General features: G+C 44.4%; 1 protein-coding gene across 2 annotated transcripts in view; it reads right to left on the bottom strand.

Moving 5' to 3' along the window:
* The window catches only part of fam160a1a (family with sequence similarity 160 member A1a), a 225,551-nt gene extending 210,889 nt beyond the window's left edge, over positions 1-14,662 (bottom strand). For both annotated transcript variants that reach the window (XM_038791988.1, XM_038791989.1), the window contains exon 1: positions 14,298-14,662. The gene's annotated coding sequence lies outside the window, so the exon portion shown is untranslated. The remainder of the gene's footprint in view (positions 1-14,297) is intronic.
* Between the last annotated feature and the right edge of the window lie 1,113 nt (positions 14,663-15,775).

Raw genomic sequence — 15,775 nt, 5'->3', positions numbered from 1 at the left:
GCTCTGGGTCACTGTCTGTGTGGAGTTTGCACATTCTCCCAGTGTTCGCATGGGTTTCGCCCCCACAACCCAATATGTGCAAGGTAGGTGGATTGAACACGCTAAACTGCCCCTTAATTGGAGAAAAATGAATTGGGTACACTAAATTTATTTTTTAAAAAGATAGACCAAGTCTAGCGAACTATAGACCTTATCATTGGTGATAGGAAAGATAATGGCACCTTCACTTAAAGATGCAGCAGAAGATATCAACAAATCAAGAACATAATAAAGGAACAAAAAGAGTCGTGCAAATTAACTGTCACGTTTCCTTCATTACAACAGTGACAACACTTTAAAAATACTTCACGTGATTACCCAGTGCTTCACTCAATTATCTAGTGCTTCACTCAATTACCTTGACAGTGAGTGACAATTTTTTCATGGTGTTTCATCGTTTACTATTTTTTTTGTCAGAAGACATTGATCCTCAACTCCATTAAAAAATATTTCACATTGCTGTTGTAGCTCTGTCAACATTGTTTTTACAGATTATTTGCCCTAGTTCCATGCTCATCACCTCAATGTTACTTTGGCATTTAACTCACATAAACCTTTCTCAATCATCTTAAATCTAAATCTTATTTTGTTGTGATCACTATTGCCGAAGTGTTCCCATATGCTTGTTTCTCTTATCTGCTCTGGTTCATTTAACATTATTTTATTTATTTTCACTCATTCCATAATTTGCTTACATATTACATAATTCTTCTGCCGTAATCCATCTTTATCAGGTGATCTGTAGAATATCCCTATTAGTGTGAATGCCCCTCCTTATGCATCAGCACAATCCATTATATTATTTAAATCTCATGTACCTTTTTCTACTGTCCTTATGTCATCCATTGTCAGTAGGGGGAGGCAATGGTGTAGTGGCATTGTCGCTGGACTAGTAATTCAGAGACCCATGATAACGACCTGGGGAGCTGGGTTCGGATCCCTCCCCAATAGCACAGTGGGTATACCTACACCTCAGAGACTGCAGCGGTTCAAGAAGGCAGCACACCATCACCTTCTGAAGGGAAACTAGGGATGGGCAATAAATGCTGGCCGAACCAACGGTGCCCATATTCCATAAATTAATTTTAAAATATGAACATAGAACATACTATAAATACAAAATGTAAATACACAAATATAAGACATGGAGTGCAGTATACAAAATATAGTGCTACAGCTGTAGAGAAGATGCGTAGACACACGAGTTCAATCCATAAGAGGGTCATTCAGGAGTCTGGTAACAGCGGGGAAGAAGCTGTTTTTGAATCTATCGGTGCGTGTTCTCAGACTTTTGTATCCTCTTCCCGATAGTTGGAAGAGAGAATAACCCGGGTGGGATCTTTGATTATTCTGCCCACTTTCCCAAGGCAGCGGGAGGTGTAGACAGAGTCAATGGATGGGAGGTGGGCTTGCATGAAGGACTGGGCTGTGTTCACAACTCTCTGTAGTTTCTTACGGTCTCGGGCCGAGCAGTAGACAAAGTGTTCTATTGTTTGCCGTGTAGAATTCATGAATATATGTGACCCAAAGACACATCGTATTTAATTGTGTTTCTTCTATTGAGGCTGTGCAGCGAAGGTTCACCAGACCAATTCCCGGGATGGCAGGACTGACATATGAAGAAAGACAGGATCGACTGGGCTTGAACTCACTGGAGTTCAGAAGGATGAGGTGGGATCTCATATAAAATCCTGGTGGGACTGGACAGGCTAGATGCGGGAAGAGCTGTTTTGCAGCCAGGTAGGATGCTTTCTATGGTACACCTGTAGAAATTGATAAGAGTCAATGTAGACATGCAGAATTTCCTTAATTTCCTGAGGGATTAAAGGCTCTGCATTGCTTTCTTGGTCGTAGCGTCGACATGGGTGGACCAGGACAGATTGTTGGCGATGTTTATACCTAGGAACTTGAAGCGGTCAACCATCTCCATCTCAGCACCATTGATACAGACAGGGCGTGTACGACATTTCACTTCCTGAGGTCCATGACCAGCTCCTTAGTTCTGCTGACATTGAGGGAGAGATTGTTGTCATTGCACCACGCCACTAGGTTCTCTATCTCCCTCCTGTTCTCTGACTCAATGTTGTATGGAACAATCTGCCTGGACTGTACACAGAACAATACTTTTCACTGTACCTCAATACACATGACAATAAATAAATCAAAACAAAAGATGTTTTAACAAAGAAACGTGAGCAGACCAGATATCTGTACCACTTCCGCACCGACCAACAATGAATGTAACAGAAGGTTTGACCTTTTGAGAAGAAATATTTTTACTTAATTTTAATTTAATATTTCAATGAGCACAACATTTATTTCCATTGATAAAGCAAGCCAAAGAGGATAATGACACAAACCATGAATATTTATGGAACTACTGTGTTGTGTCCCAGAAATTCGATTGAAGATTTCATTTTTCTCTGCCCCATGATAAAAAAGCAGACACGATTTTTAGTTCCAAGTCCCTGGATGCTGAGAACTAAACTCCCTGTTGTGGAAAAGTGCCACTTTAAAGAAAGAACCATCTATTTTGTGAACAAAGGAGAATGTTTTGAGAGTGAGAACAGTCATCCAGTAAAGAAAACAGAAGCATAACTTCTCAAGGAACCTTTCCCCATTGAAGTCTCTCCAGTCAGGAGTTGTATCATGTAGTTTTGTTAATAAGGTAGACAAAGTGTTCTATTGTTTGCCGTGTAGAATTCATGAATATATGTGACCCAAAGACACATCTTATTTAATTGTGTTTCTTCTATTGAGGCTGTGCAGCGAAGGTTCACCAGACCAATTCCCGGGATGGCAGGACTGACATATGAAGAAAGACAGGATCGACTGGGCTTGAACTCACTGGAGTTCAGAAGGATGAGGTGGGATCTCATATAAAATCCTGGTGGGACTGGACAGGCTAGATGCGGGAAGAATGTTCCCCATGTTGGGGATGTCTGGAACTCAGGGTCACAGCCTAAGAATAAGGGGTCAGCCATTCAGGACTGAGATAAGGAAGAACTGTTGGGGCCAGATCATTGGATATATTCAAGAGGGAGTTGAACGTGGCCCTTGCGGCTAAAGGAATCAAGTAGAAGGCGGGAGCGGGATACTGAATTTGCATGATCAGCCATGATCATACTGAATGGCGGTGCAGGCTCAAAGGCCAAATGGCCTATTCCTGTGTGGTAGTCACCACTGTTGTATATATATCACATGAGGTGTATTACGGTAAGGCTCCTGTACTACAGGTACGGGGGTAGATCCCTGCCTGCTGGCTCCGCCCAGTAGGCGGAGTATAAATGTGTGGGCTCTCCGAGCTGCAGCCATTTTGGCAGCAGCTGCAGGAGACTACACATCTCTGCATAATAAAGCCTCGATTATGATGCGTTGGGTATGCTGGGTCTGTGAGGACTGTGTTTACCATAGCAGTGAGAGAGACAGGGTTCCAACACTTGAAGAAATGCAACTCTATTTTATTGAACTCTTAACTATTAAACATATTTTAACTGTGGGTTGACACTATGCTGAGTTGACTGGAGACCCGAGACTAACCTGACCAGACTATCTTACTACCACATGGTGTATGTTCTAGTTGTTACTCACAGGCTCTGACTGTCTCAGAGGCTGCATCCCAAGAGAGCGGAAAAACTAGTGCCCTCTGGCTTTATAGTGGCCGTGTCCTGTCTGGTGATTGGCTGCTGTGTTCTGTGTGTTCATTGGTCATCCTGCGTGTCAATCAATGTCTGTCTGTGCACCATCATATACTTGTGTGTATATTATGACAGATTACACTCTACTCTCGTCTCGTTGTAATTGATAGTGCATCATCCTGCATCTATTTTCTATGTTTCTAAACATGTCAAAGCTCAGACAAACTATCAGCTTCCTTATTAATACAAAAACAAAATACTACAGGTGCTGGAAATCAGGATTAAAACCAGAAAATGTTGGACATATTCAGCAGGTCAGAGAGCATCTGTGACAAGAGAAACTGTCCACAGTTAAGGTCGATGACCTTTCATCAGAACAGCAAAATTGCTGCGCTCTCAATCTGCAATTGTTTGAAGAGATTGTGCTGTCATTATCCCTAGATCAAACCTTGAGGTTATTATTTGTGGTTTGCAGCCTAAACCAGCTGTTCATGAAGTCTCATTGCCACCCACTTGGTGCATTACACCTTGACTGAGGCACAGGCAACATGGATATGAGAGAGAGAGAGAGAGAGAGAGAGTTAATATGCGCGTTAAGAGAGGGAGCAAGAACAAGCATTCAAAATAAAATTAATAGGTCTTACAACAAAGTGCCTCGTATGACTCCAGTTATGACCTACTCTTGACACATACACATCTGGCAGGTAAAGAGGGAACTGTATGTTGATCTTTTCATACTTGCATTCCCAGTTATCTAGAATAAAAGGCAGGGTGTCGTCATTCTGATCCTGCATTTTAGCCACACCAGCTTCAAAGCACGCACAAAAAAACCAAGGGTTGGGTTATACACTGGTATTGTTCTGGTATGCATGGTTTCCAACAGAAGTTTAATTGTAGGTTAATAAAAGTGTTTTTTAAACAAGGCCTAACCTGTCCCTGCATTGCAAGTGTATAAATTTATCAGGATAAAAAGGAAAGACAAACATCTTGGATATGTCATAGGAACAAGGGGAAGTGTGAAAGGGAACAACACTAAAATGAGTCAGTGCAGACTGCTGGGTAGCAGATGTAAAATTTAATGTAAAGCAAGGTCTCATTTATGCAAATAACAACTTAGTGACTGTGTGGCCAAGAACGTTTGTTTATAACAAATGGCTGATTGTCATTGAACAGCGAGGAGGAAAACTTAACTGCTTTTGTTTCCTAAGCTGAGGTCAGTGTTTTCATTTCTGAGTCACACAACAAATACAGCCAAAAAGTAGTCAAGCAACTTATTTAAAGACTCAATCAAAGCTACTCTCAAACTTCGCATAATGCTATTAACAGCTAGTAGCAGAGGGAAATGTCTCTCCCTTTCACAGTAAGCACATGGTTACAAAGAAGCACCACAACTGTTACTTGGAGCTAGGTAAAGTGAAATCAAAGCTGGGAACAACTCTGGGGCATAGCATATCGAGCACTGTAGCAGTATGGTAGCACAGTGGGTAGCACCGTTGCTTCACAGCACCAGGGTCCCAGGTTCGATTCCTGGCTTGGGTCACTGTCTGTGCAGAATCTGCACGTTCTCCCTGTGTCTGCGTGGGTTTCCTCAGGGTGCTCCGGTTTCCTAAGATCTACTCCCATTTGGAAGCAAGTGGACGTATTAGCGAGAGGCAGCACGGTTTTGTGAAGGGGTGGTCGTGTCTCGCTAACTTGAGTTTTTCGAGGAGGTCACAAAGATGGTTATGTAGGTAGGCAGTGGGTGTTGTCTATATGGACTTCAGTAAGGCCTTTGACAAGGTCCCTCATGGCAGACTGGTACAAAAGGTAAAGTCACACGGGATCAGAGGTGAGCTGGCAAGATAGATCCAGAGCTGGGTAGGTCATAGAAGGCAGAGAGTAGCAATGGAAGGGTGCTTTTCTAATTGAAGGGCTGTGACTAGTGGTGTTCTGCAGGAATCAGGGTGGGACGTTTGCTATTTGTAGCATATATAAATGATTTGGGGGAAAATGTAACTGGTCCGATTAGTAAGTTTGCGGACGACACAAAGGTTGGTGGAATTGCGGATAGCAATGAGGACTGTCAGAGGATACAGCAGGATTTAGATAGTTTGGTGACTTGGGCAGAGAGATGGCAGATGGCATTTAATCTGGACAAATGTGAGGTAATGCATTTTGGAAGGTCTAATACAGGTAGGGAATATACAGTGAATGGTAGAACCCTCAAGAGTATTGACAGTCAGAGAGATCTAGGTGTACAGGTCCACAGGTCACTGAAAGAGGCAACACAGGTGGAGAAGGTAGTCAAGAAGGCATACGGCATGCTTGCCTTCATTGGCTGGGCATTGAGTATAAGAATTGGCAAGTCATGTTGCAGCAATTTAGAACCTTAGTTAGGCCACACTTGGAGTATAGTGTTGAATTCTGGTCGTCACACGACCAGAAGGATGTGGCGGCTTTAGAGAGAGTGCAGAAGAGATTTACCAGGATGTTGCCTGGTATGGAGGGCATTAGCTATGACAGAGGTTGAGGGGTGACCTGATAGAGGTCTACAAAATTATGAGGGGCATAGACAGAGTGGATAGTCAGAGACATTTCACAGGGTACAGGAGTCAATTACTAGGGGGCATAGGTTTACGGTGTGAGGGGCAAGGTTCAGAGGAGATGCATGAGGCAACTTTTTTTACACACAGAGGGTAGTGGGTGCCTGGAACTCGCTGCTGGAGGACGTGGTGGAAGCCGGGACGATAGTGACGTTTAAGGGGCATCTTAACAAATACATGAATAGGATGGGAATAGAGGGATACGGACCCTGGAAGTAGAGAAGATTTTACTTTAGACGGGCAGCATGGTCGGCGCAGGCTTGGAGGGCCGAAGGATCTGTTCCTGTGCTGTACTTTTCTTTGTTCTTAAGATGTGCTGTTAGGTGAATTGGGCATTGTGAATTCTCCCTCAAGTGTACCCGAACAAGGGCAGGAGTGTAGCGACTAGAGGATTTTCACAGTAACTTTATTGCAGTGTTAATGTAAGGCTACTTGTGACAATAAAAAAATTATTATTATTACTCGAGAGTGGCAAACACCCTCTCTCCTAGATATTCATTTTGCTTGTTCTAAGAAGTTTGTAGAGGGCTTTTTTTTTCCCCAAATGGTTTTTGATATAATTTGGATATACTGATAAACCAGAAAGATAATGACAACACGAAGCACTGAATCCATCCCAGATTAACAGGTGTACAAAAGAAGATGCAAGAGTTCCAGTTCAATTTTTTTCATGACAATCAAGCAACTTCATCGTCACTTATGCAGATGTCAACTTTTTATTTCCAGATTTTAAAAAAAATGAAAATCTGAAATCATATTCTTAAACCCCATGGTGGGATTTGAACCCATGCTATCTGGATTATTAGTCCAGGCCTCTGCATTACCATTACACTATCTGGACTGCTGCTGGACGTCAATGAGCAGTGGTTCAGAAGAAGCATCACCAGAACAGGGTACCTGCCTGCATCCTTGGCCAGGGTCCAGAGAACCAATGGGTTGGAATACAAATTGAAACAGAGAACTTATTTTAATATTATTCCCTGTGCACACTGTCTTGTGACAATTTATTGTGGGTTAATTTTCTTCCCCCACCCCCTGGTGAAGTTTGGGTTTCCCCTTTTTTAATTGGTTATCATATTTCCGAACAAATTTCACCAAGTTTAAGTTTTATTTCCAAGTATATTTCAAGACAAAAGTATTTCCACTGACGCAAATAATTCTCCAACGTATTAGCCACCAAAATACTTCCCCACCTGGAGTCAGATTTCTAGGACAGCTCTTGACGATGGCTGTTGCTTTAACTATTGTGAATTCTGAGGTTATTGTTCCTATAAAGTGGCAAATAAATTACCTGTGCGAAACTGCAATTCCATATACAATAGTTAGATGCGTTTCTACTTTTCTACTTAAGTCTCCACCAAGTTTGCACTCAATATAATGGAGGTCATACTGCATTCCACAGTAGCACTTGTCTCCTCCTTTGCATCCCTGCTGGAAAGAACGACCTCTTCATTCAATTTACTTTCTTGTGTAACTCAACGTGCCTCCCAAACATCCAGCTCCATCCAAACCTTAACTGAGCCCCTTTCACCATAACCTTGGTCTAATCCTCCAATTGGACACAGATGACAGACATCTCCACTCAAGTCGATAGAGACAGTAGCCTGTGTCCGAGCCGGTGATGAACACCACATGGGATCCATCACCTGGAAGAGATACTTCAAAAGCAGCGATGCAAGGATTAAAACTGAGAGTCAGAGATACAGTTTGCTTTCCACAAGCGGACAGTTGGCTCAGCCCTAAATTTTGGGATTTCCCAAGACCCTGCCCTCTCAACCTTATTCCCAGTGACAATCATTATCACTATTATTACCTGACAAAATATTAAGCCTGAAACCTCTCTTTTAAAAAAAATAAATTTAGAGTACCCAATTCTTTTTTTTCCCCAATTAAGGGGCAATTTAGCCTACCCTGCACATCTTTGGGTTCTGGGGGTGAAACCCACACAGACAAGGGGAGAATGTCCATACGGACAGTGACCCGGGGCCGGGATCGAACGCGGATCCTCAATGGCATGAGGCAACAGTGCTAACCACTGCACCACCGTGCTGCCCAAGCCTGAAACCTCTAAAATAATATCCAATGGCACTGTTCCTCAAACTTCTTTTGAGCTTCATTGCAACAATGTTGGTGGTAAAGGAAAGAGGGCTCAGAGTGGGAATAGAACAGAGAATTAAAATGACGAGGAATGAAAGGCAAGGTCATGCTTGCGGATTATGCAAAACTGCTCAGCAAAAGGATGAATTTGCGTTTGGTCTCCTCAGTGTAGAGATGACGGTCTCATTAGCAGTGATGGTACGCCAAATTGAAAGAGCAATACAGCACAGGAACAGGCCCTTCGGATCTCCAAGCCTGCACCAACGGTCATGATACCTTTGCCAAAACCCTTAGCACTTCCTATTGCCATAGCCCTCTAAAGCCTCCCTGTCCATGTTTTTGTCAAGATGCCTTTTGAACGCCGTTAATATATCTGCTTCCACAACCTGCCCTGGCAACACGTTCCAGGAACTCACCACCATCTGCATAAAAAACCTGCCTCGCACATCTCCTCTAAACTTTGCCCCACAGACCTTAAGCCTATGCCCCCGGTGACTGACCTCTTCATCCTGGGAAGAGTGCCTGCCCATCCACTCTATCCATGCCCCTCATCATCTTGTAGGCCTCCATCAGGTCACCCCTCAGAGGAGTCCTAAACAGGAAATGGGTTGGGGAAAGTATAATCAGGGTAGCTGTGGAAGTTGGTGGGCTTAGAGAAGATATTGGTTGACAGCTATCCCAAGAAGTTGAGATCATAGAACATATAATGCAGAAGGAGGCCATTTGGCCCATCGAGTCTGCACCGACCCACTTAAGCCCTCAGTTCAACCCTATCCAGCCCTATCCCCTGAACCCAATAACCCCTCCTAACCTTTTTGGACACTAAGTGCAATTTATCATGGCCCATCCACCTAACCTGCACGACTTTGGACTGTGGGAGGAAACCGGAGCACCCGGAGGAAACCCACGCAGACACTGGGAGAAAGTGCAAACTCCACACAGACAGTGACCCAGCAGGGAATCAATCCTGGGACCCTGGCACTGTGAACTCACAGTGCTAACCACTATGCTACCGTGCTGCCCCAAAATAAAGAAGTCAAGAAAGGGCACTGTGGAATCAGAGAGTTTGGGTGAAAGCAAAGTTGGTGAAAGTTTCCAGTTCAGAATAGCAGCTGGAAGTGGCACCATTAGAGTCATAAATATACGCAAAAGATATATGAGAGAGGGACTTGGAGACTGGAATGAAAATGTTCCATGTTCTCATATGAAAGGGCAGGCATAGCTAGGCCCCATATCGGTTTCCAACGTGATACAAGTTACAGCAGCATATTTTATTTAGAGGAAACAAGTGGAGTTAAATAAGTAGTTCAATGTGAGAACAAGTTCAGCCAGAGGAAGGAGGCTGCTGGTAGATGGGGTATGGTGTGGTCTCTATTCCATGGAGAAGCCCAGGTCCTCCACATCGTCCTGGAGTGGCATGGCTGTGTTTAGAGGATTGATTGTCTATGGGAAAAAGGAGATGGTTCGAGGCCGAAAGCTGTTAAAGTGGCAGAGGGCACCAGAAGAATCATGGCTGTAGACTCGGCAAGGAAAGATAAAACAACAACCTGCAATGTCAAACAAAATTTGAAATCGAGCCACAGACGGCGATGACAATATTCTCAGTCAAAGTGGTAGGTTGTAAGGAGTGGCCTAAAAGAGGGGAAAAAGGGAGATAGAGAGATAGAAAGATGCCGAAGGAAAACCTGCCGCATGTCCTGACCAAACTAGATCTCCAACTTAAACTTGCATGAAAAAACTGGCTGTCGCAGGATTGTAAGCGAAATCAAGCACCACTGACTCTGTTGGCTTGGCTTATTCAGAATGCCATTGGAGAGTATAGCCAAAGTGGCCCTTAACGGACAACACCAGGGAAGAAAAAACCAGGCAAGACAAACCTGGCTTGGCACTGTGATGGCCAAGCTGAGGGAAACAGGGCTCTTATGGGGAAAAAGCACAAAATATGGCTACAGGCAGAGAAAGTTGGTGTATGCCCACAGCAGCCTATGATTCTCAAGCGACAAAGAGGACAAGTCAATCATCCAGAGCTTAGAGTCTTGGTAACTGAAGACACAGCCACCACTAGTGAATAATTAAAACCTGGATGTGAATGAGGTCCGAATCGGAGGACCAAAAACATTTCATAAGGTTGTGGAGCTACTAAAGGACTTAAAAACAATAACGCAGGTCAGCAAATACAGGGGTGATGGTTGAACAGGACTTGGTGACAGATAGAGCACAGGCAGCAAAGTTTACAGACAATAGAAAATGATTGGCCGCTACGATGGATAGTCTCGTCTGGAGCTCAAAATTTCTGAGGAGAAGATATGGGGCGGAGAATGAGGATTTTACATTTTTTCTGGTATTTGGTGGGCGGTAAACAAAAGTTTTAAATGAACAAAGAGAGGAGATTCAAGATGAGATGCTGAATGGAAGAGAAGATGTTGCACGATAGGAAATGGATTAAGATTTCATTTGGCATCTGCTGCCCTTGTTCATCTAGGTGGTAGAGATCATATGGAATTGGAAGGTCCCTTTGAAGAAGCCTTGTTTTGAAGAAGGCAAGTTATGGCAGTGCAGAATTTATATGGTACACCGCTACTGCCATAGTGTACCGGTAGTGGAGCGAGTGAATGGTTGAAGTGGTGCTTGGAGTATTGATCAAACAGACTACTTTGTGCTGGATGTCATTGAGCTTCTTGAGCTGCACTCAGCCAGTCAAGTATTCCATAACATAACTGACTTGAGCCTAGTAGATGGTGGACAGGCTTTGGGTAATCAGGAGGCAAGTTATTCACCGCAGAATTTCTAGCCTCCAACCTGCTCTTGCAGCGACAGTATTTATGTGGCTCATCCAGTTACATCTCTGGTTAAATGTGGTCCTTGGGATGTTAATCGTGAGGAATGTAGCAATGGCAATGCTGGCTGGGAAAAGGTCATTAAGTGGATATATGGGGGATGGCGGGGTGAATTCCATCTTAAATGTTGTTCTGGTCATGCTAGGTGGAACCACGGGTTGTTTCATTACTTGACCATTTTGGAATGGAACTGAACACCATGCAATTATCAGCGAAGATTCCCATTCCTGACCTAATGTTGCAGGGTTTGATGAAGCTGAAGATGGGTGGATTAGGTTGCTGCACTGCCCTGAGTTACTCCTGAAGTGATGTCCTGGGGCTCAGATCATTGTTGGAGTCCAACCACAACCACCTTCTTTTGTGCGAGGTATGACTCCAAACCAGTGGAGAGTTTCCCCCTCATTCCCACTGGTGATTTGTTCCAATACCATCCCTTTTGTCAGGTTGATCACCTGCCTTCTATCCTATATCGACTGTTTCCTCCCCTCCGCCTCCTTTCTCTGCCTTACTGTTTGCTTAAAGCTGGTTTTGTGCGTTTTATTTTCCAATTCTGACAAACTGAAACATTAACAGTTCATCTCCATCGATGTTGCCCGACCTGATGAGTATTTCCAATATTTCCTGTTTTGATTTTCTAAACATCTGTGCAGCATTTACCCTCTGTATAAGAGTAATGCGCAACAGGGAAGACAGAAGCCTCAGGTCATTAATAGTAGCTTGAATTATATTGACTGTAATTAACAAGAGTAGCAATGAAGGAGAAGCAAAATCTCTCCATTACAGCCTTTGGTCCTCTAGTCTGTGTTGTTCCATCAAAAAAGGTGAACAAGCAACCTATTCCCAAAGCACTTTTATACATTAATAGCCAGAGGCCTGAGCTGTCACATCCCTCTGGTCCAGGGATGGGAATATTAAAAGCCAAACATCTGTAATACTCAATGTAAAACTTCAACTTGATTGAAAAAGAATGGTCCCCCTCCCTGAGTGAGCTTTCTTTAAAGATTTTTAATACTAGCTTCTCACATGGGTGCTGTATTTTAGGACCAATCAACTAAATAGAAGAACAAAAATCAACTGAGGGGTGAGGGAAGATGTTCAAAAACATCTCACCAGTGTTAAGCTCATTAGAAACCAAAGTACCACTTACCGAGCAGTTAAGGCACGCTTTACAACCCCAGATTTAAAACACACATTTGGAACACAGCGAGATCCCCTACTTGCTAGAGATTGTTTATAATTGTTTTCCAATAGATCCTGAATTTCTTCCAGGAGCACAAATCAATACATTTGTTGTATCAGGATTTCCTACAACGATCATGTATTTACTGAAGAATACTTTTGCATCTTCTTTGATGTCCTGTTGCTAAGCACTGGCTGGGGTTTAAAGAACAGCCGATGCAAAGCTTGAGCACCACAAAGAGAATACCCTCATGAAACCAAGTAACCTATAAGATTTGGCAGTGGAAACAAAGACCACCGAACATTGGAGTGAATACAGCAGTGCACCCCTAGCCCGAGAACACCTCCCCCACATGAAATTTCCAGCATCTTGTTTATTGCAAGTGGAATTCAGAATTTTTAACCAGCAAACGAGGGATCAAACTATATGATCCCATCATGTTCTGGTTACCACATGCATTCACTTGTAATAATAATCTTTATTATTGTCACAAGTAGGCATACATTAACACTGCAATGAAGTTACTGTGAAAATCCCCTCGTCACCACATTCCGGCGCCTGGTCGGGCACACTGAGGGAGAATTCACAATGTCCAAATTACCTAACAGCACGTCTTTCGGGACTTGTGCGAGGAAACCGGAGCACCCGGAGGAAACCCACGCAGACACAGGGGGGAACGTGCAGACTCCGCACAGACAGTGACCCAAGCCGGGAATCAAACCTGGGACCCTGGCACTGTGAAGCAACAGTGCTAACCACTGTGCTACCATACTGCCCTTACACTGGGGATAATGGGAAACGACAAGAGAAGATAAAACATTGCAAATCAATTGCACCAAAACAGCTCTACCACCAACAGGCGTAATTCTTTCAACACCGAAAAGTTTTCAAAACACAGGTTTTAACTCATTCCCATTTTTAAAAATTCCAGAATTTTAGACGGTTAAACGAAAATGCATTCTAACCATGCATTTGAAAAAAGCCTAAGCTGCTTTACTCTGGGTTCTGTCACAGCTCTGAGAGGGTTAACGATGATGTAACGTCCCAAAGCATATCTCCTTAACAACCGTTCCAGCTCAGTTCCAAGGGACACATCACATGATAATTCTCAAATCAACCTGTCTAGCCCAGGAAACAGTGCACTCTTAGATTCCGAACATGTCCCTGACTGCATGTTGCTCCCAGTCCTGAGTGTGACTTAACAAGGGAGTAGTGAAGAACTAAGCTTATTCTACATAAACCAAGGTCCCATTACATTCCAACCAAACAGGACTTTTCCACCCCCCCCCCCCCCCCAAAGGCTTTAGTTAAAAGGAATGAACGGTCTTAGAGCGATCGACATCAAGTTATGTCCATTTCCAAGTGGGTTCCCTCCCCAAGCAACATTCAGGGCGACAGAGTTGGTTATCTGAAGGCTCTTAATAGTAATGATCGACTGTCCGAGCAATCCAGGTAAGTGCTGTGAAAATAACACCCCGCTGCACCATTCTGCCCTTCCTTTTGCAAACACCTTTTACCATGGGCAGGAGAAGCAGACCAAATATACTTCACAACCAATAAAACACACACACAAAAAACATTTTTAAACAGGTGTCGCCGCGAGTAGGCACAATACCTTAAACTGGGACTTCTCCTGTTCACAAGTATAAACTTGTCCAATGACCCGGTTTGCCAGGCAGAGGCGGTGAAAACTCCTGTGTACAACACCCCTTTCTAGTGGGTGGGGGAGCAGCTCGATGCAGAGTTTAAAGAAAAGGGATCGAGTTACCCCGATGGGCAAATCCGCGAACACAACAACACAGTATTCCCTTCTGGATTAGCAGCTGAGGGAGGGACAAACGCACAAATAGTAAAAGGGGTTTAAACCTCTCAAATCCCCAGCTCCGGCCTGGCCTGTGTACCTCAGTGGGACATTTAAACTTACCCGGTTAAGGCAGCACACGCTCTGCAAAATGACTGTCTCCACCTTCCCTTACTCCAGTTCCTGGAGTCTTGTTTCTTCTCTTTGCCGTTCCCTGGGATCAGAAAGACAGGTGGGTGGGGGGGGGAGGGAGAGATTTCTGCAGTTTCTAAACCCCTGGATCAGCCAGTCACTTCCTCCCGCCTCAGAACACACACACAAGTTCACCAGCTCCTCTCACAGGCATTTTAGTCACACCGGTTCTCGGGGGCTGGGGGTGTAAAAGGAGAAGTGTCGGGGAGTGTCCAGGTTGCGGTGAGTGATGTGCAAAGGCCGGGGGTAGGTGGAGCTGTGAGAGTTAACCTGTGTTCAGAGAGGAGCGGAGCCCAGCCTTCCCCCAGCTCACCACCACAGCGGCCGCCAGAGGGAGCCGCCCCTCCGGACACAGGGCTCAGCATGGACTGGGTGCTAATGCTGTGAGACTGGGGTTAGTCAGGACTGAGTACCAGTGTCCTGTCACTGGGCTCAGCATGGACTGGGTGCTAATGCTGTGAGATTGGGTTTAGTCAGGACTGAGTGCCAGTGTCCCGTCACTGGGCTCAGCATGGACTGGGTGCTAATGCTGTGAGACTGGGGTTAGTCAGGACTGAGTACCAGTGTCCTGTCACTGGGCTCAGCATGGACTGGGTGGAGGACATGTACAGCATGGGGCACCAGTACTGATGAAAATCACAATACCACAGGCTTTCCCCCTTTGAGAGGGAGGGCTGACTGGTGGTGATTTAACCTGAGGGTTAACCTGAGATGACTTTTTTCATTAAAAATATTTTTATTCTCCTTTTTCACATTTTCTCCCAAATTTACATCCAACAATAAACAATAATCAGTAATGAATGTAATCAATCCCCATATCAATAACGACGATCCCATCCTCCCACCAAATCCCAAATATTAGCCCACATGTTAACATAAACAAGTGACAAAAAGGATTCAGGAATCACCCATAGTCACCAATAACACATACAGTCCCCCTCCTGCCCCCCCCCCCTATTGTTTGATGTGATCCAATTCTTGAAAGTGCATAAGGAATAACGCCCATGAATTGCAGAACCCCTCCATCCTTCCCCTCAGTTCAAATTTGATCTTTTCAAGCATCAAGAATTCCAGCAGGTCCCCCCGCCACGCCAGGGGACAGAGTGGAGAGGTTGATCTCCACCCTAACAGGATCCACCTTCGGGTGATCAATGTGACAAAGGCTACAATATCTGCCTCCTCGCCCGTTTCCAACCCTCACTGGTCCGACAACACGAATATGACCTCCCGAGGGCCCAGGTCCAGTTTCATGTGCACCACTTGGATTACCCTAAACACATCCTTCCAGTAATCCTCCAGCTTTGGACAGGACCAAAACATATGAACGTGGTTTGCTGGGCCTCCCCCCGCAACGTTCACACACATCTTCTACCCCCTTAAAGAGCCGGCTCATCCTCGCCCTTGTAAGA

Source organism: Scyliorhinus canicula, chromosome 3 (genome assembly GCF_902713615.1).
Source record: "Scyliorhinus canicula chromosome 3, sScyCan1.1, whole genome shotgun sequence".
NCBI classification, from domain to species: domain Eukaryota; kingdom Metazoa; phylum Chordata; class Chondrichthyes; order Carcharhiniformes; family Scyliorhinidae; genus Scyliorhinus; species Scyliorhinus canicula.
Note: the sequence above shows the minus strand (reverse complement) of the source record. Positions and strands in the feature narration are given on the sequence as shown.